We start from the raw sequence: 6,123 nt of genomic DNA, 5'->3' as shown, positions 1-6,123 counted from the left end.
AATTTTTGGCATTCTCCCAAACTTGTTATATACTTCAACTAGATATATTTCAAGTTTCTCTGGAACTTCATTTTTGCTGTGAAGTAGATGGACAACTGTGTATCTTGAATTGTCATCAATAAATGTAAGAAAATATCTCTTCTTTCTAGGGGTCTGAGTACGCATTGGACCACAGATATCCGTGTGTATTAAATCTAGTGGTTGTTCTGTTCTTGTAGTACTTTTCTTAGGAAAGGCCTTTCTGGACATTTTCCCTTTCATACAGCTTTCATTGTCTGGTTACATGGATCAATTGTAATATCATCAGCTAATTGTTCTTGAAATAACTTTCTTATTGCTTCTGGGTCTCTATGCGCACGCCGCCTGTGTCATACATGAATACAGTTCTTGTGCAGTTCTTGCTTAGCTGTGTATACACACTCTTTACATTTCAACTGATACAGTTCATCTCTGATTTTTCCTTTTGCTAGTGTGTGACCCTCCTTTGAGATGATGCAGCTATCGTGCTTAAATGTAACTTCATTCCCTTGTTTTGTGAGCTTTTTCACAGATAATAGATTACCTTGAAGACTAGGCACATACAGTTAGGTCCAGAAATATTTGGACAGTGACACAAGTTTTGTTATTTTAGCTGTTTACAAAAACATGTTCAGAAATACAATTCTATATATAATATGGGCTGAAAGTGCACACTCCCAGCTGCAATATGAGAGTTTTCACATCCAAATCGGAGAAAGGGTTTAGGAATCATAGCTCTGTAATGCATAGCCTCCTCTTTTTCAAGGGACCAAAAGTAATTGGACAAGGGACTCTAAAGGCTGCAATTAACTCTGAAGGCGTCTCCCTCATTAACCTGTAATCAATGAAGTAGTTAAAAGGTCTGGAGTTGATTACAGGTGTGTGGTTTTGCATTTGGAAGCTGTTGCTGTGTCCAGACAACATGCGGTCTAAGGAACTCTCAATTGAGGTGAAGCAGAACATCCTGAGGCTGAAAAAAAAGAAAAAATCCATCAGAGAGATAGCAGACATGCTTGGAGTAGCAAAATCAACAGTCGGGTACATTCTGAGAAAAAAGGAATTGACTGGTGAGCTTGGGAACTCAAAAAGGCCTGGGCGTCCACGGATGACAACAGTGGTGGATGATCGCCGCATACTTTCTTTTGTGAAGAAGAACCCGTTCACAACATCAACTGAAGTCCAGAACACTCTCAGTGAAGTAGGTGTATCTGTCTCTAAGTCAACAGTAAAGAGAAGACTCCATGAAAGTAAATACAAAGGGTTCACATCTAGATGCAAACCATTCATCAATTCCAAAAATAGACAGGCCAGAGTTACATTTGCTGAAAAACACCTCATGAAGCCAGCTCAGTTCTGGAAAAGTATTCTATGGACAGATGAGACAAAGATCAACCTGTACCAGAATGATGGGAAGAAAAAAGTTTGGAGAAGAAAGGGAACGGCACATGATCCAAGGCACACCACATCCTCTGTAAAACATGGTGGAGGCAACGTGATGGCATGGGCATGCATGGCTTTCAATGGCACTGGGTCACTTGTGTTTATTGATGACATAACAGCAGACAAGAGTAGCCGGATGAATTCTGAAGTGTACCGGGATATACTTTCAGCCCAGATTCAGCCAAATGCCGCAAAGTTGATCGGACGGCGCTTCATAGTACAGATGGACAATGACCCCAAGCATACAGCCAAAGCTACCCAGGAGTTCATGAGTGCAAAAAAGTGGAACATTCTGCAATGGCCAAGTCAATCACCAGATCTTAACCCAATTGAGCATGCATTTCACTTGCTCAAATCCAGACTTAAGACGGAAAGACCCACAAACAAGCAAGACCTGAAGGCTGCGGCTGTAAAGGCCTGGCAAAGCATTAAGAAGGAGGAAACCCAGCGTTTGGTGATGTCCATGGGTTCCAGACTTAAGGCAGTGATTGCCTCCAAAGGATTCGCAACAAAATATTGAAAATAAAAATATTTTGTTTGGGTTTGGTTTATTTGTCCCATTACTTTTGACCTCCTAAAATGTGGAGTGTTTGTAAAGAAATGTGTACAATTCCTACAATTTCTATCAGATATTTTTGATCAAACCTTCAAATTAAACGTTACAATCTGCACTTGAATTCTGTTGTAGAGGTTTCATTTCAAATCCAATGTGGTGGCATGCAGAGCCCAACTCGCCAAAATTGTGTCACTGTCCAAAGATTTCTGGACCTAACTGTATAGCACATCCTTTAGGCTGTGTGCACACGTTGCGTTTTTTACCGCGGAAACGCTGCGTTTTGAACCGCAGCGTTTCAGTGGCAAATTGCATGCGTTCAGCTTTCCCAGCAAAGTGTATGGGAAAGCTGAAAAATCAGTGCACATGCTGCGTTTCTTTCCGCAGCGTTTTGGATGCCAAAAATCGGTGCGGAAAGAAAAGCAGCATGTCACTTCTTTTGTGCGTTGTGGCTGCGTTCTCTCCCCCATTGAAATCAATGATGTGGGGTCAGAACGCAGCTACACCGCATGGACCTGCTTTTTTGTTGCGGTCCGCGGGCTTTATCGGCACGCCAGAACGCAGGCATATAACCTGGAAGTGAGGTCAAGAGGTTTCCTGTTGACCTCACTTCCTGGCAAAAGTCCTGGAAAGCCGGTTAGCTGTTGTCCCGACTCCCGAGGAATCGCCATTCCTGAGTAATCTGTGGGCCATGGCGTGGTACAACAGAAGGAAGATGGATGTCCCTAAGCTCATTAGTCTGGTGAGTATGTAGTGTTTTTTGTTTTCACCCCTTAACTACCGCCGATCCGCCTTTGAACGGCGGTAAGGTACTTTTTCCGATCCGCCGCTTTTTTACGGCGGTCGGGAAAAATGGTAGAGCGCCCCCAAGATTCAGAAAATCACCAGGATTTCAGCTACCGGGGGTAGCTGAGACCCTGGAGATTATGATTCCCGGTCCCCGCTCACCAGATCTCCAGTATACACCGTATACGGATGATCAATGACAGCGCCGGTAAAAAAAATGATTTATCTCCCATCTGGCATGATCAAACATGCCAAATGGGAGATAAATCTCCTCCCCGGTTTCCTCCGGTCCCCCGGTGTCCCGCAACCCCCTCACCTACTTCCCCCACGACCCCCAACCCCCTCCCGAAAGTCCAAAATGGCCGCGCGCACAGTAGCGCACCGGCCGCCATACTCCTATGTTTTCTGTCGCATGTGCCTTGAGACATGCGACAGAAAAATGCACCCAGGCCCTGCCCGTTCACCCCAATTCCCCCCGGTGTCATACATACCTGTCCGGTCGCAGCGCTGATCCCCCGCGGCTCCCTCCTCCTTCACAGTGCACGCTGGCCGGTCACATGAGCAGAGCAGCTGACAGCCAGCACTGTGTTCAGTGTGAGCTGTGCTGGCTGCTCGGCAGTCTGCAGCTGTGACCCGGGGAGAGTGGGTGCAGATTTTTGCACCCACTCTCCTCAAATGGAAGGTCTGCCCTCCTAGAAAATGGGGGATACGTTCCCTGAACGTGCCCCCATATTCTAGAAGGTCCAGAGGCGACGTGGGACATCCAAATGGATTTCTGCGGACCCATTTTTTTTATTAAATTGGAGAACAAGGGAATGATTTGGGGAGTGTTTTTTTTCTAATAAAAAATTTTTTGTTGTCTTTTTTTGCTTTTGTTTACTGTCAATTAGTTATGTCGGGTGTCTGATAGACGCCGTGACATCACTAATTGCTGGGCTTGATGCCAGGTGACATTACACATCTGGTATCAACCCCATTTATTACCCCGTTAGCCAACGCACCAGGGCGCGGGATGAGTTGGGGCGAAGCGCCAGGATTGGCGCATCTAATGGATGCGCCACTTCTGGGGCCGCTGTGGCCTGCTATTTTTAGGCTGGGAAGAGTCCAATAACCATGGCTCTTCCCACCCTGAGAATACCAGACCTCAGCTGTCAGCTTCACCTTGGCTGGTGATCTAATTTGGGGGGACCCCACGTTATTTTTTTTTTATTTATTTTTATTTATAAATAAAAAAAAAAACCTGGGGAGCCCTCCAAATTGATCACCAGACAAGATGAAGCTGCCAGCTGTGGTTTGCAGGCTACAGCTGTCTGCTTTACCCTGACTGGCTATCAAAAATAGGGGGGACCCCACGCCATTTTTTTTTTTGTTTATGTGATAAAAACTAGGTTAGGCACCCTTTAGTGCCACATGAAAGGTACTAAAGGGCGTCAGCTTAGAATATGCAGGGGGGGGTGGGACGTTGTATATATATTTGACCTCCATTGACGCTTTTTAGGCTGGATGTCCACAATCGGGGTTTGCAGCGTTTTGGGCGCAGAGTGTTTTCCCTACGTCCATGACGCTGCGTTGTGCAGTAGAAGCACAGTGGAAGGATTTTTAGAACTCTCGTGCCCACTGTGCTTCTTTTCTCCGCAGCATAAACCGACCGGTGGCGCAGCTTCCTGAGCCCTCAGCATGTCAATTTATGCTGCGGAGATGAGTGTTCTCTGCAGGTAGCATAGAGCTCCACAGCAGCCTGAACCCAAATCGTGGGCATGGGCAGCTGCGTTCTCCCGTGGGCAACACTCACATCTCTGCAGGAAGGCTGACACTGTGTGCTAGACGCCGTGTCGCTGGATCATGGCCACATAGCCCAACAGTGAGAATATTGTTGCTACAGCTACATTTTGGGGGAAGTAGCTGTGGATTCAAAATGCTTAATATACTCCTGAATAAAATCCTTGAGGGGTGCTGATTCCAAAATGGGGTCACTTGTGGGGGTTTTCTGACGTATAGGTACCCAAGAGGCCCTGCTAATGTGACATGGTGCGCAAAGTTTATTTCAACTTTTCCAAAATTAAAATGGTGCTCCTTCCATTCCAAGCCCTCCCATTTATCCAAACAGGTTTTTGGCCACATGTGGGGTATCCCTGCGCTCACAAAAAATTGGAAAACAACCTGTGGGGTCCACATTTTGTTGTTGCCTCTCAGTACTTATCTATCTTTTCTTTCCATCTCTCTATTTATCAATCCTTCTAGGCTATTCTTTTCTTTCAGTTTATCCATCCATCCTTCTATGCTTTTCTTTCTGTTTATCCATCCATCCTTCTATGCTTTTCTTTCTGTTTATCCATCCATCCTTCTATGCTTTTCTTTCTGTTTATCCATCCATCCTTCTATGCTTTTCTATTTATCCATCCTTTTTATAATAGTTTCCCCTTCTTTTTTTTTTTTTTTTTCAAGCACATGGGTGTTATGATTTCATGTCAGTCACTATTTTCTGTTTATTAGGTGGAGTCTATGCCATGCTTATGGGATATGGCTTCACCAGACTACAGCAAGAAGCAGCTGAGGGAAAATAGCTGGATTACGGTCTGCCGGGAGCTGTACCCACGTTGGCATGAGGCCGATGCCAATCTTCAGAATAACATTGGTAATGTGCAATGATGCTTCCTACCATGGGAAACTATATTTGTAACAAATGTGTTGTATTTATTTATATATATATTTTTATTTTATTTTTTTTTAAAGAAAGTGACATCCGCAAAAGATGGAGATCAGTGAAGGACCGCTTCTTCAAGTGTATCTCCGAATGTAACAAAAGTGGTGCTTCGCCTTCCAAAACACATATTGCATACCAGGAGGAGTTGCAGTTCTTGTGCAGCGGAAGAGTGTTACGCCAGTAAGTTTTAAAAAAAAAAAAAAAAAAAGTTGGTAAATTCATGATTACATCCATTTTGTTATGTATTCACAGGACAGAAGGAAATATTGGTCAGCCAGAGGAGCCTGCGCTTGAGAGCACCAACGACAATGAAGACCAGTCAAGCCATGCCTCAGAAGAATTGGTGGTGCCGCCAATAATAAGTGTAGACCCTCTCTGTCCCACCACAAGCGGGTCTTCTACAGCTGCGCCCAGTTCTGGCACTGGTGGTCGTGAGATCCAGAGAGCCAAAAAAAGAAAAAACCCCACAACACTGGCTAGTACCAAACCAAATGACCCCCTGACCAACCGAACTTTGGAATTCCTTAAAAACACATCAACGGAAGATGAGTTTGATACTTTTGCTTCAAGCATGGCCAAGCGTTTGAGGCAACTGAACAACAAAGCCAAACAATCGGCCTGT

The sequence above is a fragment of the Anomaloglossus baeobatrachus genome, chromosome 4, assembly GCF_048569485.1.
Source record: "Anomaloglossus baeobatrachus isolate aAnoBae1 chromosome 4, aAnoBae1.hap1, whole genome shotgun sequence".
Lineage (NCBI taxonomy): Eukaryota > Metazoa > Chordata > Amphibia > Anura > Aromobatidae > Anomaloglossus > Anomaloglossus baeobatrachus.
This window is presented reverse-complemented; position numbering follows the sequence as displayed.